Here is an 18102-nt window from a genome sequence, read left to right on the forward strand (position 1 = left end):
TCTGTGGCTTGTCTTCTCATTATCTTGGAGGCCCCGTTAAAAAGAGTTACCTATATTCTAAGCTAATTTGAGGAGAAAAAGCATGTGTCCAGGAATTTTCTGGTAAAAATGTAGAACTCTAAGAATGAAGAGAAAAATACTGTTCTAAATGCTTCTAAACAGAAAGAACTAGGAAACACTTAGCTTTGCCCTGGACTTTGTATCTGACATCCCAGATCATCCACCCTTTGTGAGATTTCTTTCACTTGGCTCCCACCTGCCTCTCTGTTGTCTTGTCTTCATCATATTTTCTTTAAAGACGAATCTTCACATATTCTGAATATAAAAATACATATATCCTTTGACTCAGCAATTATACTTCTAGGAATCAAATCTACAGAACTAAAAATACTGGTCTCATTTGCATATGTGTAGGAATATCTATAGTGGCAAAAATATAAACAAAAGGGATAATTATCAGGGAAATGGTCCAACAATTCACAAGATATATTGACGTATTATATAAGCATTAAAGAGGATGAGTAGGGAGAGCTAAACCAGTTGTGTTGGTAGTGTTGAGTAAGAAAATCAAGACTCAGGCTGAACCTGTATAGCTCAGTTGGTTGGGAGTTGTCCTACAAAGTATAAGGTCACTGGTTCAATTCCTGGTCAGGGAACATACCTAGGTTGCGAGTTCAGTCCCCATTTGGGGAGTGTACAAGAGGCTACTGATCGATAATTCTCTTTCACGTTGATGTTTCTTTTCCCCTCTTTCTCCCTTTCCCCTCTCTCTAAAATACATAAATAAAACATTTAAAAAAACCAAAAATCAAGATTCTAATCAAGATTAGACAAAACTGTCTAATATGTTCACAGCACATATATGGTATGTTTCTATGATGAGCACATGCAGTTCTAGAATGTAAACTCAGCTCGCACAGGCACTATGACGTTTACCACATGATCTACAATTGTTCAAGAGCTGAGTGTGTTCGCTGCCCCATGGGAGTGGAGAAGTTTAGAGCACCCAAGGGTTTGAGTTGCTTTTCAGTAGGTGCATTGAAAATTAAAAAGTTTGGAGACAATTTTGAAATCAGGCTCAACCAAAAATCAGAGAGAGTTTGGAGATTTACTGTGTTGGGACAGAAAGGACCCTGCCCCTGGGGAGACAGACTCTGCACTGTTCCTGGCTCTGTAGCTAGATTGCTCTGGAAGCTTGCGCAAGTTTCTTAACCTCTCTGGGCCTCGTCTTTTCAGCAATAAAAATAGAGTATCAGAGCAGTAGATCATTAAGATTCCTTCCAGCTCTGAAATCCTATGCTTCTCTAAAGGGGTCTTATAACTGACCACCCAGGTGGACAGTTAACTGGAGAGCATGCCTCAGCATTCGACCCAAGAGAAGGCACCACTAGGTCCTTGTCACACAATCTGAGCAAGGGCAGACCCAGGCAAAGCAACAGAAACAAATTGGAGCTGATGTTGATTTGTCACTAAGATGTGTTTTTCCATTTTCTCTGGCAAGCTTGCTCTCAAGCAGAATCAGCTGCAGAAGAACCAGTTGGCAGGATGCACACAGGCCCTTCTGCTTGGGGAGGGGCTCTGAGTCCCAGGCCCTCCCGAGAGCCCTCTGTTCATCACTGTCACCGCCAGCTCTTCTGTGTGAATTCCACTGCCGCCCCCCCGGGGCTGTGGTCCTTCCTGCCTGGTGCCACACACATGGAGGCTTCTTCATCAGTGGTCGTGTCACCTTGACAGCTTTCTGCTCCATCAGAAGGTGTGGCGACCCTCCCTCCACCTCCTGGCCACAGAAGAGTGTGTGCTCTGAGAGCGCTGGGGGCAGCTGTGTCCAGGCGGATGGCGTGCTTCTGCCGGGCTGGACGGGGGAGGTGCTGGACGGCTTCCTGAGGGTGAGAGCACAGCTTGTGGCTTCATTGCCAGAAAGATATTCTATAGCTCAAGGAATGACGGGGCCTCCTGCGCCAGGCGCCTGACATGCTCGGGCCCAGATGACTTCATGTGGACAGTGACACTGGCTTTGTCATAATAAATAGCTTGTAGCAAAAGGCCTGGCAGGCTGTGTGTTTTCTCTGTTTTATAGATTGGAGGTATGGAAACAAGAAACAGGCGGCTTTTGTTTTGGAGGAGTATGTGTGTCAAACTTGAGAAGCTTGGGGGAATTTCAAGTTGTTTTTTTAAGGGTTTGCTTTCTGATGGTTGACATCCACTAGAGGGAAGAACAAACTGTCCTTATCTTGTGATCCCCCCACTTTGAAGATCTCCCGAGGAACTGAGTGTCTGTCCTTGTAAGAGTTCACACCTGAAAGCGGCCTCCCACCTGCAGGGTTGCCAGGAGCTGCTTGGCACCTCGAGGCATTTCTGAGAGCACATGCTCTGGGCAACATAAATGTCAGAGTCTCCAGGATACAGTAAAAATCACTCATGCCAAGGAACAGGAAAACCTCTATTTGAGTGAGAAAAAACAAGGTTCTCTGCTCTTGGGGCTCACTTTGAGAGGCAAATGCTGCTTCCGGCCACAGCGCTCTTGTCTTTCCAGGCCTTAGCGCTTTCCCTCCAAGGGTTTGGGCACTGACTGCAGAACTGGTCCTTTCTTCCAGCAGTCCCCAAGTCACGTGTCCCAGATGCATGCTGCCTGGCGGTTACTGGCCAGAGCCGCCAACCCATGGGACCCCGATCAGTGCGCCTTTATTTCATGCTGATAATTCGGGCTTTCTCTGGATAAATGCCATGGAGAAGGAGCCCCTGCCTTTCCCAGGTACAATCTTGTCTCCGACATGCAAGGAAATGCCTTCCACGGAGACAGCAGCAACCAGGCCAGCGAGGCTCTGGAACAACTTGGGGTTAGGCTTCACCTTCCTTAACTTAGTATGTGCTGACCACATTGGAAACCATTGCTGGTACATCTGGGGAAAGGGCAAGACCTCACACAGTTGCCTACAGTGTAGAGTTATGTGGATGGAGTATGTATTTAAATCAAAGATTTAGAGCAACAGATAAATAGATGTCAAATAGATGTTAGTCTGAGTACATTGGCTGGAGGAACTCTCGGGCTGGAATATCTGGCCCGAGGCAAATTACTTCTCCTATGGATACATTTTTGTGCCCTTGATTTTCAGGGAATAATTCATCAAAAAGTTTATTCATGTTATTTCTAAGGGGCCAATCTGCCTCTAATTTTGATAGAAGAGGGGCCATAACATATTGTGGGTGGGCTGTGGGCTGCAGAGCCCGACGCCGGGTATGAATCTTGGCTCAGCTGTTTCCCCCCCTGGCGTACCTGATCCCTTACCTGTAACACACAAGGGCACCTGCTCAGCCGAGGTGTGGAGACTCATCTCTGTGCAGATCCAGTGCTCACAGTGAGACCTGGCAGGAGGGACTTGATGCGACTTAGCTTTCATTATTCATTGGAATGAAAATGCACAGTGTAGCTCAGTGTATCAGCATTGATCAAATCTGGAAATTGTTGAAGCAAAGTACTTTTAATCCAGAACAGAAGGAACCATTGACATTTGGAAGCTCGAAGGCTATGGGAACAGCCCACAAAGAGGTGCACATGAGGAAAGCCTTGCTAGCCTTTGGGTGGAGTTCACAGCCACAAAGATGTGGCCTTTTGAGGCTTGCGGGCCAGCATTCTCTGTTGGCAGCGGGAGTGTAAATAGACGCAAGCCTTGTGGAGGGCATTTTGATGGAGTTTGTTGTTTTTTTTTTTTAAAGAAAATCCTTACATCCTTTGGCTGGAAGATTGTACTTCTAGGAACACATCCAAATGAAATATCTAGGATGCAAACCATGTTTATTTACAAGGAATTCAAGCAATACGTATAATAGCCAGAAATAAGAAAAAAGGAAAATATCTAACAATAAGGGCTTTTGGTAAAACAACTAAGGCATGTACACATACCGATTAATCAGCCATTAAAAGTAATATCAAAGATTATTTAACGATGAGGAAATGTCAACAATATATTTTAAGTGGAAAAAAGTTTACGAAACTCTGCTTAGTATGATTTTTCTAGACTCCATCCACTGCCCACTTGCCTTCTCCGGCTTTCTTAGCAGCACGAGCAACAGGACAGGCCATCCTGCCTCGGGCGTGGCCACCGCCCCTCCCTTGAGTCACCTCCCCTCGCAAACAGCAGGAGGGCACAGGGGCCCGTGGCTCCCACACTGCCGGTTCCAGTGAACGTTTGCGATCATAGTATGATAGCAAGTGAATGAATGTTCAGGCTGATTTAATCGGGAATAAAATCGTTTTGTTTTTGTGTTCATTCTTCAAGGCACCAGAAGGATGGAACACAAATATTCCTCTGTATCTCGTAGGGGGTTTAAAAATGAATTTCTCTTTGCTTTTGCGGAAAAGGCAGCTTTCTCTTTTTGTTAGCTACTGGTTAAGAATCGGGATTTAATAGGTAACGTCTACTGTGGCAGAAACAAAAAAGAGGAAAAAGGTTGAGGAACAAAGTGGTTGATTTTGGAGAAATGGGTGGGCGTTCCCCTGGAATGAAAGCAGGGAGAGAGCTGAGTTCCTGCCAGCACCCCCGGGAGATGGCGGGACCCCAGCAAGGTGTGCTGTTGGGGTACGGCCAGACAGGTGTACTGAGCCTTGGTAAAAATTGTGTGGGCCACACCTAGAGGGAAGCCAGATGTCTTAGCGAAAACTTAGGTGGAGCAAAGGACCCCGCCAGGTTCCCACCCGCTTTGCAATTGTGTAGATTTGCATTCAGTTTTCAGGTGTGAACAGTCAGTCGGTCCTGAAGTCACTGCTTGGGAGACCATAGACCAGGCTCCTGTTCCAAATGCTCTTTCAGATTGTCTCCATTTTCTACACTCCTTCCAACATAATTTACCAAAATAAGCTTCTCTAGCCTGGATATCCATTCAGATACAAGTAGTTTATATTTCAGATGGGTAAACACAGTATCTCTTAATAGAACAACTTAACAAGGACAAAACACAATAGAGAAAGGAAAAACAAAACCCTTCCCTTGTGAGGGACACCAGAACACAAACAAGTTTTGTCTCACTTGGGACCTTGCAGTTGATGAATGAACGCACTAAAACTGTTTGTTTACTTCATTAGTTGTTATGTCCGACCTTCTTTTCAACAAAGACCGAGTTGTTTCACGTCCCAGCATCTGAGTGAAATCTTCTCCGGTCCTGGTGATTTGCTCTCGTATCTCCCTTCAGTTACAGCCAAGCTCACTGAGCAGTGATGGAAATGAGCAGACGGCAGAGCCCAAGTTCAAGCTTCCCCAGCCTTCCTGTCCCCAGAAGACCCTGGCTGAGGCCAGTCTTGCCTATTTGGTGGGAAGAGATTGTCAGGCCACCAAAGAGGTCCCCATTCCCTTCACACCAGGGGTTTTGTACCCTCCAGATCCCTCCCAACTGCTCACCAGCAGGGACAAGTGGCTGATAACAGCTGTGGCCCTGACTGACAGTCAGTGGTGACGAGGGTGAAGCAGTGGCCAATTTTCCAGTGGTGCTGTTTTTCCCACTGGACCTAAGACTTAGATCGCGTTTTTGATCCTAAAGAAATCCCAGCATTTCGCCATTAAAATAAACTTCCCATTGATTTTGGTTTTTAAATTCTCTTCAGCAGAATAAGGAAGTACTTTGTTCCAAGTTTGCTGAGAGAATTTTAAAATCATGTAAGGATATTGATTACTATGATGGGTACTTTAAGATAAATGTATGATCTTCTCCTTTAAGTTGTTAATGTGGTGAGATACATTAATTTGTACTAATGTTAAATCAACGGTGATTTTCTAGAATAAACACAATTAGATCATATTATTTTAACATACCTTTTTTTTTTGTTAATATCTTGCTTAGTTTTTTGCGTCAATTTTCATTTGAAATTGACCATTAATTTTCCTTTCTCATACACTTCTTGTCAGGCTTGGTATCAATAGCTAATAATAATAATAATAATAATAATAATAATAATAATAATAACAGCAGCATTATATTATTGGATGCTTTTTTCCAACTTAATTCTCACAATCAATCTATCATGCATGTTGTTCTCAAATACCTATTTTACACATGAGAAAACTGAAATTCAGTAACTTGCCTTTAGCTTGTAAATGACTCGGGCTAGGATTCAAACTCGGTTGGTTTAACTTGAGGCCCTCATTCCTAATCATGCTTCTCTCTCTCTCACTTTCAACTACCTGTGTTATAATGAGCTCACTAAGTAAGTTAGCAGGCATCCCCTTATTTTAGGTATTCTAGAATAGTTTGTGTAAAAATGTAATTATCTCTTCCTTAAATGAAACATTGATTCAATTTCTTTAATGTTTATTGGACGGTTTTTTTCTTAACTCAGTTTTGTCGTTATATTTTCCTAAGGAAAATCTAGAAAATTTTCCCTAGAAAAACCTTCCTGTTTATTCTATGTTGTATATTTAATTTGTACACCTGTTCCTCAATATTGTTTCTAATATTCTGCTATGTTTTTTAATATTGGTGATTCTCGAGGTTGAGTTCCTAATTGCGTTCGTGGTCTCCTTCTGTATCAGTCTTACTGCAAACTTGCCATTTTACCAGTCTTTCCAAAGGACCAACTTTGTTCTTCTTTCCTGCACTTTTAAAAAATCTCATGACTATTTCTTCTTATCTTTGTTATTTTCTTCTTTATATTGAACTTTAATTTATTTTGATTTTCCCCCTATCTTCTGGAGGGTGTAGGCTTACATCCTTAATTTTTGGCCTTTATTTTCTACCAATCTAAATATTGAAGGCCACGAATTTCTATCTCATTTCCGCTTTAACTGCCTTCTGAAAGTTTTGATATGTAGTATTTATAATTTAGGTAAAATATCTTCAGTTTTCATTTTTTTTATCTATAAATGATTTAGAAGTGTTCTTAAATTTTAAACATGGCAACTTTAGCAATCTCTTGTTAATTTATTTTCACTGATAGCATTGTTATGAAATCTGTGTAATCATTCTTTTAAATGTGTTAAAACTTGCTTTATGGCACAGTATATGGCCAATTTAAAATTTTTTTATTTTTCAATTACAATTTGTGTTCAATATTATTTTGTATTAGATTCAGGTAAGGTCAGTTTTGATAAATATTCTGAATGGTTATTGAGTGCAGCAATATTCACTCTGCCCATTAGGTCAAACTTTTTAATTTCTTTTTAAATCTGTGTCTTTACTGATTTTTTTGAATGCTTGGGCTTATAATTTTTAGAGTGTTACATAAAATCCATCGCATTGGTGGCAGAGTCATCTGTCTACATTCTCCGTCCATTTTGCTTTCTGCAATTTGAGGCTTTGTGTTAGGCACCTAATAGTTTAGAATTATTCTAACTTACCAGTAAATTAAACCTTCGTTATTACTTACTGATCCTCTTTACCTCTAGCAATGCCTTTTGCTTTAAAGTCCATTTTTCTAAAATTGCTGTAACTATGGTAGTTTTCTTTGAATGGCATTTGCCTGCACTTACATTAATCTTTTCCTTTTAATGTTTCTGAGTCCATATGTTATTATTGTGTTTCTTAAAAGTGCCCATTAATTATTATTTTTAATTGGAGAATTTAATCTCTTTACATTTATTGTAATTACTGAAATATTTGTGTCCGGCTCCGATATTATTACATTTTTTTTGTGATTTCTACTTATTCCAGCGGGTCTGTGTTTTCCTTCTCTTTTCTTCTTTTGCATTGATTGGTTCGTTTTTCTCACTTCAGTTTCTTTCTATAGTAGTTTAAAAGTTATGCATTTTATTTCTACTTTCATAGCTATTATTTGATATGCGTAATTTATCAAAATATGAAGTTAATCAATACTAAACCATCTTTCAAAAAAACATAAAGTCCTTAAAATGCTCAGTTTCCATCACCCCTTCGAACATGGTGCTGTTGTATGTATTTTAATTCTGTTTTAAAATTAGTCCCCAAGAACTTTGTTCTTATTATCTCATTCTTCCCATTCTTATTTTTATATACCAGTGTTTCTCTAGATTTATCCACGTATTTTCCCCTTCCTTTGATTTTCATTTCTTTCATATTTCATTCTTTCCCTCTGGGGTAATAATCCTTTTTTCTCTGAAATAAATGCTTAAGGATTTCCTTTAGTGAGGCTCTGCTGCTAGTGAGCTCTCCCAGTTTTAGTTTTTCTTCAAAGATCTTTATTTCACCCCGGCCCTTGGGGGACATGTTTGGTGGATGCAGTCTTCCTGCCTTAGGCCATTGTCCCACTCTGTGCGTCTCCTCCTCCTGACTGCTTGCTCTTTGGTCTTTTGCTTAGAAACCTTCAGTCTCTGCCACTAAAACCAAACCCAGACCCCAGCACTGCTGCATATGTATACAGTATTCACTGTAGAAAGTCGGGAGAATACAACAGAACATCCTGAAGAAGAAAAATAAAGCCCACATATGAACTTACCAAAATTAATTACCATTTTTGTATATTATTTTTAAAATTTTTGTTTAATGTATGTGTGTTGTCTCTTACTTTCTTCTTATCTACCCGCCCTTCCTCCCACTCACGACATTGGGGTGGTAACGCAGGCCTGTTTTCTCATTGACTTTGTCTTCCCACTAAACTCACTTCCCCTGTTGCTCCATGTCTTATGTCTTGTTGCTGTGTTTTCTTGTCTTCCCTCCCCTCATAAGCACAGAGAGTTTATACCCCGGCTGCACTTCTGCCCCCTCTCATTTAGTGCTCAACTGTTAACGACTGTGTTCTGCCCCCAAACCCTCCATCCCCCGCCCCCACCAGATGCTAGCGAATGCTGTCAAAGTCCTTGGCACTGGCAAACCTGACAGACCTCCGTCTTTGCTCATTTTACTGATTTTGTGATGCAATTCGCCACTTTGGGCCACTGCCTCCTGGAAACTCTCTCCTTCCTTAATTTTCATGAGAATTTCACCCTGTTTCCCTTCTTCTCTCCCTCCCTCCCTCCCTCCTTCCATACATTTCCAGCTTCTTGCAGTTATCTTGCTTATTAAGTGCTAGTGGTCTTCATGGGTCTTCCCTTGGTCCTTTCAATTTTATTTATTTTTAGAGAGAGAGAAATGTCAGTGTGTGATTCCTTTTCGAGCATCCCTCACATTGGGGGCCTGGCCCACATCCCAGGCATGTGCCCTGACTGGGAATTGAACCAGCAACCCTTGCAGGCCGGCACTCCATCCACTGAGCCACACCAGCCAGGGAGCACATTTGGGAGGGTTTTATGGGCCAGCCTGAAAAGGCCGAGCATCTTTCTGCCCACATGCTTCACCTAGAACTCAGTCACCTGGTGAGTGCAGCCAGAGAGGCTGGTCAGTGGAGAAGCCAGGTGTCCAGCTGGGGAAGGGACACAGCAGGGTGAACAACCGGCCAGGCTCCGCCGCAGCTGCCTTTGAGGACTATGACAGAGCCAGACTCCCCAGAAGTGTGGCTTCTGCGGGGTCTGCCGAGAGACCGGCAGGATGGCAACGTGGAAAGAGTCCTTCGGGGAAGCCTGGAACTGACGCCTCTGTGAGGTTCTGCCGAGAGAAGTTGGGAAACGAGGACAGGGATGAACAGCAGTGCGCCCCATGTGATCTCCTCTCCATGAAGCCGTGCAAGATGAGCTCAGTGAGGGAGCACGGGGTCACGAGGGCCATCTCCAGACCGCCAGATGGGGCTTTTCTCTCGGCACGGAGACTCCCCGCTCCCACCCAGGAGGACACTGGACAGCTGTGGCTGTACTCTGGGCATGCTGTCATTGGTCACTATCTTTTTTCCACGTTCACTGGCAAGTTGGAACATGTTTAATGCTTTTAGATTTTCAAAGATAGCTGAAATATTTCTGTTCTGTTTTTTTTCCTCTTGGTCCTTCTCCTTAACTCCTTCAGTCTTTATCTTGTTCTGTCTCCTATTGCCAACTACCTTCCAGAAAGTGTGGCCTCAGAAGGTGAAGAGGCTCCGAGCAGACACACCCCGGTGCCTGTCCATCCCCTTTGCAGGAGCCGTTCCTTATTCAGTGTCTGAGGCCTCAGGCATTGGCTCATCAGACCAAGTAAGGGGCTCAATGGAAGGAAAATCCTTACAGCGTCTGTGAATATTTCCTCGCCGGTAAAACGTGGATGAAAACGAAAAGAAATTCTCACTAACCATCCTTCCACTTATAAGAGTGTTTGATGGAAGACATCTTTGATCTGTCTGGCAGGCAGATTTCTACGAATACTAAATAGTCATCATTAAAAGTCTGCATTTGTTTGTCCTAAATCAAGTCTCCTTTCCCTTCCTTTTCATTTCCACTACAACCATTTCTTCACTGCTGTCTGCTTTTGTCTGTTTCACGGGGTTACCAAGAGGCAGGCCACCAGGAAGTCCCAGCCCCCTGCCACTTACCAGCTGTGTGATCACGGCAAGCTCTTGAACATCTCCTATTTTCCTCATCTGCAAAGTGAAGGGAATAATAGGACCTGCCTAAAGGGTGGCCGTGAGGATTAAATGAGTTACCTGTTTTTATTGAGAGGTAATTGACATGTGACATTGCATTTGTTTCGAGTAAACAATGTAGTGACTGATCACCACAGTGAGTCCAGCTAACATCTGCCACCAGTTAGTAACAATTGATTTTCGTGTGTGGAGAACATTTAAGATGCTCTTCCATAGCCTAAATGCACTTTCTTAGCCGCTTTCAAACAGGCAACACATTGTTATTCACTGGAGCCACCATGCTATACGTGACCCCTCGGGACTGACTGACTTTATAACTGGAAGTTCATCCTATTGACCCCCTTCGCCTCTCTGCACACCCCACCCCCAGCTCTGGCAACCGCCAATGTTTCTGTTTTCTGTGCCCACCAGCTTAGCTTTATTTATTTAATAATTTAAATGTTGTAAGGAACTCAGGACAGTGCCTAGCATGTGTTTAGCTTTTATTATTGTTATCTACATTTTAATCCATTCAGAAAGCCAGGGGTGGAGTGTAGAAACCTTGAATTTTTCAGTGAACAATCTTCAGTGACTGTGTTGCCAAAGTATAAATGTCACTCACGGCCCTTGATGATCTGGGTGGCGAGCTTCGTTCCAGCATGTTCTCTCATCAGAACCAACCATGAGTTTAATCTTCGGACACACTTGTCTCTTTCCTGCCTCTTCATCATGGTGCACAGTGTTCTCTCCACCTGGAACTGGATCTTCCCAGACAGGAGTGTTTCGTCGGGTACGGTGCTTTCCTCTCATCATCCTGAGCAGATTTATGGCTGAGTGAGTGGCTGTTTACCTGGGGCTTCTTCCCAGCTCCCTGTAGCCTGTGTGACTCCCTGCAGAGAGGGCAGCCATGCACAGTCAAGTTGATGGTCACAGTGAGAAGACAGGAAGGTGTTTGTTTCACTTTGGACAGTCAGATGTCTCAAGGCAAACCTTTACACTTCCGGGCAACGCAGTCACCTCATCTATAAAGTGAGTATACAAGACATTCTCTGCGCCCTCTTACAGACTTCTTGAGGGGTACAAATTGTGTCAGCAACAGGAACATTTTGTGGCAAGAATAGTAAGCTTTGCAAATATGCAAAAGATTATCATTATTATGATAGACAGGATTGAATAAAAGACTATGCCCAAGACTTTGATTCATTACCGGACATAATCAGTACCAGCTTGAATGCCTGCTGTGTATAGTGCACAGTCCTGCCAGTTTTCAACGACCTCTGAGTCATTGTAGGAACTTGCCCAGGTTCCCATGGCTGGTTGGCAATAGACACACAAACTAAGGCTGAGAATTGGATTCAGATCCATCTGATTCCGGGACCCGGGTGACCTGTGTGGTGACCTTCTGCCTCCAGACCTTATGGGCAATGCCGGTACCAGGAGTGCACAGAATTTGGAGCAGTATCTCCAAGCAGAGGCTTCAACCACGGGCAGCACCTGACTCATCTGAGGACACCTCTCAGAATCCGGTCACCCCAGTGCAGCCCCAGGGATCCACTTCATAGGTCTTGGGGAGGGCCTAGGACTCGGAATTTTAAAAACTCCCCCCCCCCACACTAAAATTCAGCTGTTTATCCCCAGTAAGAACCTCTACTTTTACATCAAAATTAAGAACAAACTGACAGTAACCAGAGGGGAGGTGAGAGGGGATAATGGGGGAAAAGGGGAAAAGGGTTTTCAAGAAACATGTATAAAGGACCCATGGACAAAGCCAACGACAGTAGGATTGAGGGTGAGAGGTGGGGGTGGCTGGGGTGGAGGGGAGTGGGGGGGAAATGGAGACAACTGTACTTGAACAGCAATAAAAAAGGAAAAAAGAGGAAAAAACCTCTACTTTTATTTTTTAAAAATATTTTTAAAATGTATTTTTAGAGAGAGGGGAAGGGAAGAAGAAAGAGTGGGGGAGAAACATCAATGTGTGGTTGCCTCCCATGTGTCCCCCACTGGGGACCTGGCCGGCAACCCAGGCATGTGCCCTGACTGGGAATTGAACCGGTGACCCTTTGCTTCACAGGCCCACACTCAATCCAGAGCTACACCAGCCAGGGCTAACCTCTACTTTTAAATCTGAATTAGTCAGGCACATGGCATTCTCTTTGCTTGGAACGCACCAGTCTTTGTGCTGGACACTGGGACACAGATGTGCATAAATCCGACTCTTTGTCCTCAAGGACCTCGCACTTTAGAACTGACTATGGGGCATTGCAGTGCAGCAGTCAGTGCGAACGGCACGCGCACCCTGGAAGGGCCCTCCACCGTGGCTAACACTGGAGCCAGAGGCTCGAAGGATGCACGAGCACTTCTTGGTAGAAGTGAGGGGCCCGGATGGGGTGTATTATTTATCAAACATGCAGCGGGTCAGTCCAGGTGTGGTTATTGGCCAGAGCACCATGGAGACTCTAGAAAGGATTGGTGGGGGAAGGAAACGCGGGCCCACAGCAGTTCGACCTTGTGGTCCCAAAGGACCTTCGCCGCCAGTCCAGGTGCGCGGTCTGAATCATGTGCAGAAGCACTATTGTAGGATCTGTACTGCCCGTGAACTTGGGGCTTCTCTCTCTGCATCTTCCTGTCCCTTCCTCATGGCCACAGGAGCTGCCCTTGGGGGTCACCACCCTCGCCATCTCTTCCCGGGTCTCAGATGCCCCCAGTTTATCACTCTCTTGCTGACCCCCCTTGCCTCACCGCACCGCCTGGGACCCTTCAACAGTCCTTCCAGGGAAACACTGGTAATGTGTCCCTGTTGCCCAAGTACAGAGGAGAGTTTGTTTTGGCTGTATAAATGGATCATTTTAATAGTATTGTTTTTGGAAATCCCAAATGTTTTATGTAAGAAACATGGTCTAGAGAAGAGAAAACATTAAAATTAAATGGACAGACAATACGCCATCAATACTGACACATTTCAAAACACGAAGCTGGGACGCATGTACAGGGCGGGGCCAAAGGAGGATCGCAGTTGTTGGTGTGGGAAGTAGTACAACGGTTGGTGAGTGATGATGCCAGAGTCAGCGCTGTGCTTCTCATACTCACACCTGCACACCTACTTCTGCCGCACCCTCGTAATTGTACGGGGTGGCAAAGAGGTGTGCTTTGGTAAAACACAAAGCGGAATTCTTTAGGGTGAACTTGTCAAATGCTGTACTTTATGGGGATCCTGTTTACATGCTTATGTTTATATTTTCTTCAGAAGTAGGCCATTTTGCTCTGGTTCCTGCTTAGCTGATTATGAATTAGTACATCGGGACTAAGATGTTATTGCATGATGGACAGATAATATATGAATTACTTCAAACTCGTGGTGAATAGCAAGTAGATAGAATTTCTCCTCTGGTAGTCTATGATCTTGGTGGTCCAGAGCCAAATGAAATGAGGTATGCCAATGCTGAAATCCTAAAACAGATTCTAAAGGCATGCCAGACAAATTTGAATATTTTCCTAATAATTTTATTTATTTTCTAATGATGCTGCGCTGATTTTTTATTGCAAATGCTATTGAACTTAACAGTTTTGTCAAATGTCCCATGCAGTCCAGGAGCTTCCAGCTTGCTTTGTTCTCTCACTGTCTTGCCCCTGGTCCTTTGCCCCTGGTGGTGCGTACAGTCCCCTTCCTCCTCTCTCCAGCTCAGCCTTTCTCCGAATCATTTGGTTCCTCTTCCTGTGCATCTGAGGGACGGAGCTGTGCCTCAGCACCAAGAGCAGCGTTTCCACTTGGTCTGACCCCTCACGGCCCCAGGGGCCCCTCTGTCACGTCACACACAGGTGCTTTCTTTCCACCCACCTTTACCACGCCCTTCTCCCACTTCCTCCAGCCTTCACTCATGCTCAGCTCTCCCCAGTGTGAGAACACCTTCTTTTCTAATGGCTTTTCTGTCATGCCGGCCCCTTATAGGTCGCTTTTTCTCCTCTCAGGCATCTAGTGTAGATAATTTTTCTTTTCTCACCGCCCAGTCTTCCTTCTGGGACCCTCCAGAGCTGTTTACATACGTGCGTCTCATCAGAATCCGTGTGTTCGTTCGTTCACTGCTCTTTACCCACATCTTTTCTTCAGTCTTTCATGACTTCAGCCTGTTGTGTGTCTGCTGGGAAGCTCTCCTCCGTCACTGGACAAGCTCCTTGAGCACAGAGACAGCCTCGGCTGCAGTGAAGTGCGTCCTTCACCTAAGTGCTGATGTCTCTCGAGGTCCATACGATCGTCCTACTTGAAGTCCCAGCTGCGTCCCATCTCCAGCATTCCCGATTCCCCCCACCCCTTAGTGACTGCAACACACTCAGTTGCAAGTCAGTTTGCTTTCCAAGAATGGTTTCCCAATAACTTTTACATGTGTAGCGGTGAGGTTTGCAATTACACAATCTGATCAGGGGGATTCAGAGACACACAGCAGCACCAAAGTTGGGATTAATAAAGACCCCAGACAGCTGTGTTGTGTTTTGTACACAGGAAATCTGAGTAGGGTCTATAACAGGGAGGCCTGTCAAGCATGAATTGTTGAGCTGTCTTCCACTGATGGGGGCCAAGAGCAGGACAGATCTTGCTGCTTGGCCTCTCGCCATATCTGCTCATATTTGCTCTACCAGCCAGCCCTGTGTGGAACACGGTGTGGTTGCTTCAGGCTGACTCAGACCTCGATGTCAGGCCACCAGACATTAAGAGACTGGCCCACAGCTCGGACCGAGCCTCCTGGGCAGGTCATAAGGGTTATCTTCCTCCCGAGGTCTGGTAACGCAGCCCCGGTGCTGGTCACCTTGGGGAGCTGATCTCCGTGATTACAGTCTCAAGAGATGGATTAGGAACCAGGTAGCTACAATTTCCCTTCACAGTGAGAAATAGAACTTTTGTTTCCCCTGTAGGAAGAAAATATGCAGGAGAAACCGAGAGTAAGCGGGTCAGGTGAGCACAGACGAGGGGGGGGGTGGCGTTGCCCACCTCTGCCCTCTCTGTAGCTGCCAGGAGGGCATCTCCTCAGCTCCCTGCAGACCTCGGCTGTGTGTCAGCCTGTCACCAAGGGGCTCAACCACCACTGATGATGCAGGGGTGCCTCCTTACCTACCAGGCGAGCCCGCGTTCCCAGAACTGCTAAAACCCTGCGGCAGCCTGCTGCCTTGGCTGACGGGAGGCCTCTGGTCGGCTCCATAGAGAGCACTGCAGGAGCGTGTTATTGCCGCAGAGTTTTCATCCGTGGGAGCTGTCTGCAGCGTGCGGTTCCTGGGCAGGAGATCAGAGAGTGAGTCGTAAACCACCCGGCAGTGAGAAGGGTGATTTCCTTGGCTGTTTTTAATTGACAGAGCAGATGGCGACCCACACTGGGTCTATCTGGGGTTTCACAATTGGTGTCACCACATAAGATTGTCATTCCAGGGACACAGACAGGCCCCCTCACCAGACCACACACAGACACACACACACAGACACAGCGGAGCAATGGAGAGATTTATGTGTCCTGCATCAAGTCATGTCTAGCATTCACTCCAAGGAGACCCCCTTCCTGGGCCCTGCTCTGTGTGGTCACACTGAGCAGGCTGTTAAAGTCCCAAAGTCTCCGTGAATCATGGGTAACCCCCTGAGTGTCTACCACTCACCTTGCTTCCGAGAGGACAATGCCAGTAAAAATAGTATTATGGCTCAGGTTTATCATAACTTTGCTCAGAATAAAACCACTAAAACTGTATGGAATATGACTTCCATGAACGGAACATTTATCCTGTAGATCATAAAGGTAGAGACATGTGTGAACACTACACTGAACTGATGGCAAAGACATCTCTCTCTTTGCCTCTCACCATGGGCCAAAACGCTGCTCACTGATGTCTGCATGAGATGCTCACCCAAGCAGCACCGGGCCGACTCACAGGCGTTGTGAGGGTCAGACAGGATGGGTGTGAGAGCGCCCGGCACGAGCCCTGCTCATGGTGGGCACTTAACAGGTGTGGTGTTGAAGTGGGTTTGAAAATAGGACTCTCACTTTATACACTGTGGCACTGCTTCTGAGTCAAAGTGAGGAGGTCTTCTTTCACCGAAGAACTCAGCAAACTTATTTTGGGATTCCTCAAGTTTAATGGACTCAGGGTCAGTGGGTATAGCAAGTACGTCTTGTGACAAGGAGGGCGGTTGGTTGGGCCTGATTCCCACTCCTAGTGGGACAACCCGTTTATCAAAGGCATTTCCAGAGCAGAATCCACGTTTCTTCAGCTCGGCTGCAAGATGCTCCCTGTGTGAGTTGTTTCCCTGTGACGAGGACAGGTGCTGAGGCCCCAAGTTACTTCTGTGCCGGGGATGACACATGGACCCCCAGGGTCTCAAGGATGTGGCATTGCCAGTGGGGAGGCCAGGGTTCCTGACAGGTGAGGGAAAGTCTCGAACAGGAGTCATTACGAGTGTTTGGATTTCCAAAATAGCATTCAGACAGGGCTCTGCTGAGTGTCTAAAGGGCTAGCGGAGAAAAGAGAAGGAAACACAAGGATGTTTTGTGCGGAGCTAATGGGAGCGCTGGGCAACATGAGGCATAAGCCAGGGGGCTCGTTCTGGGAAGCGAGTTGGTCTCCTTGGGCCCCAGGGAGGCTACTGCCTTTACTTTAGGGAAGAAAAACCCCATGTAAATGTTGAGGACAGTGGCGTGGCCACGGAGAGAGGGGATGAGCTGAGAAAGAGAACGCCATCAGCTGCGAGGGACACGGGGCTAGCGGACGCGCAGTCTCATCTGTCTCCTGCACCACCCGGTGGCATGAGCTTGGGAGAACCATTTCTCTTCCCAGGTATCCGTTTTCCGCTGCCTTAGGTGGGGCCTCGGCCCACACAATTCCCAGTATCATTCTGTCTTCGGCTCCTGGGAGGCCCGCTGGTGCCTAACAACAGCGCGTGTTGTGTCTTCCTGTACCCCCGGCACTGAGCCAGGAGTTGGACGTATTTTTTCACTGACTCTTTGTGAACCACCCTGGCAGGTTCAGGGGGCAGTGTTTATTCCGCCTCTCCAGAGTGGGCAGCGTTTACTCTGCCCCTGCCTCTCCAGAGTGGCCTGAGCTGCAAGCTCTCAGGGAGCTGTGCTGCTCTGTCTGAGTAGGCGGAGAGGCACCCAGGCCAGCCCGGTCTGAGTCTGTTCTGACCTGCGTGGTTGGTGGGGAGCTGTGTAGGTCACGGCGTCCTCTTACAAAGGTGTGTGCTTTCCTCGCTCACTCTCAGCCACCAGGACTTGGGACCTAGTGTGAGGGAAGGAAGGGGGGCTTCTTTGGGCTGCTGGGGAAGTTCCAGGGCCCATTGGGTGCACCTCAGGGAAGCACCTCCAGGCATGTCAGAACCCCAGCTCTGCAGAAGAGGGACCTTGAAATCACAGAGTGTTAGGATTTTGAAGTTAAAAGAGTTGTTTGCAGTCAGCTAGTCTAATACCTGGATCCACCTGGATCCACCTGGAACCAGCAGGCAGCTATCTCGGCGGATCCTGAGACCTCGGGAGAGTTGGGTCCCTCTGGGGCTGCAGGCAGGCAGCTCAGGGAGGTCCGAGGGTCCCGCGGGGCTCCTTCCAACCCGGGTGGGCTTTCTGCTGCTTTGCTGCTTCCAAGCCACGTGGCGTCCAGGCGGAAACATCAGCGTAAGGAGCCTGCTGTGTGTGGGAGAAACAGAGCCTGGGGCCTCTCCAGGAGGCGTCTGGGAGACATGCTTCAGATCCAGATCAGCGTCAGGTTCACAGGTA

Source organism: Artibeus jamaicensis, unplaced genomic scaffold (assembly GCF_021234435.1).
Source record: "Artibeus jamaicensis isolate MK-2021 breed Jamaican fruit bat unplaced genomic scaffold, CSHL_Jam_final contig_497, whole genome shotgun sequence".
NCBI classification, from domain to species: Eukaryota; Metazoa; Chordata; class Mammalia; order Chiroptera; family Phyllostomidae; genus Artibeus; species Artibeus jamaicensis.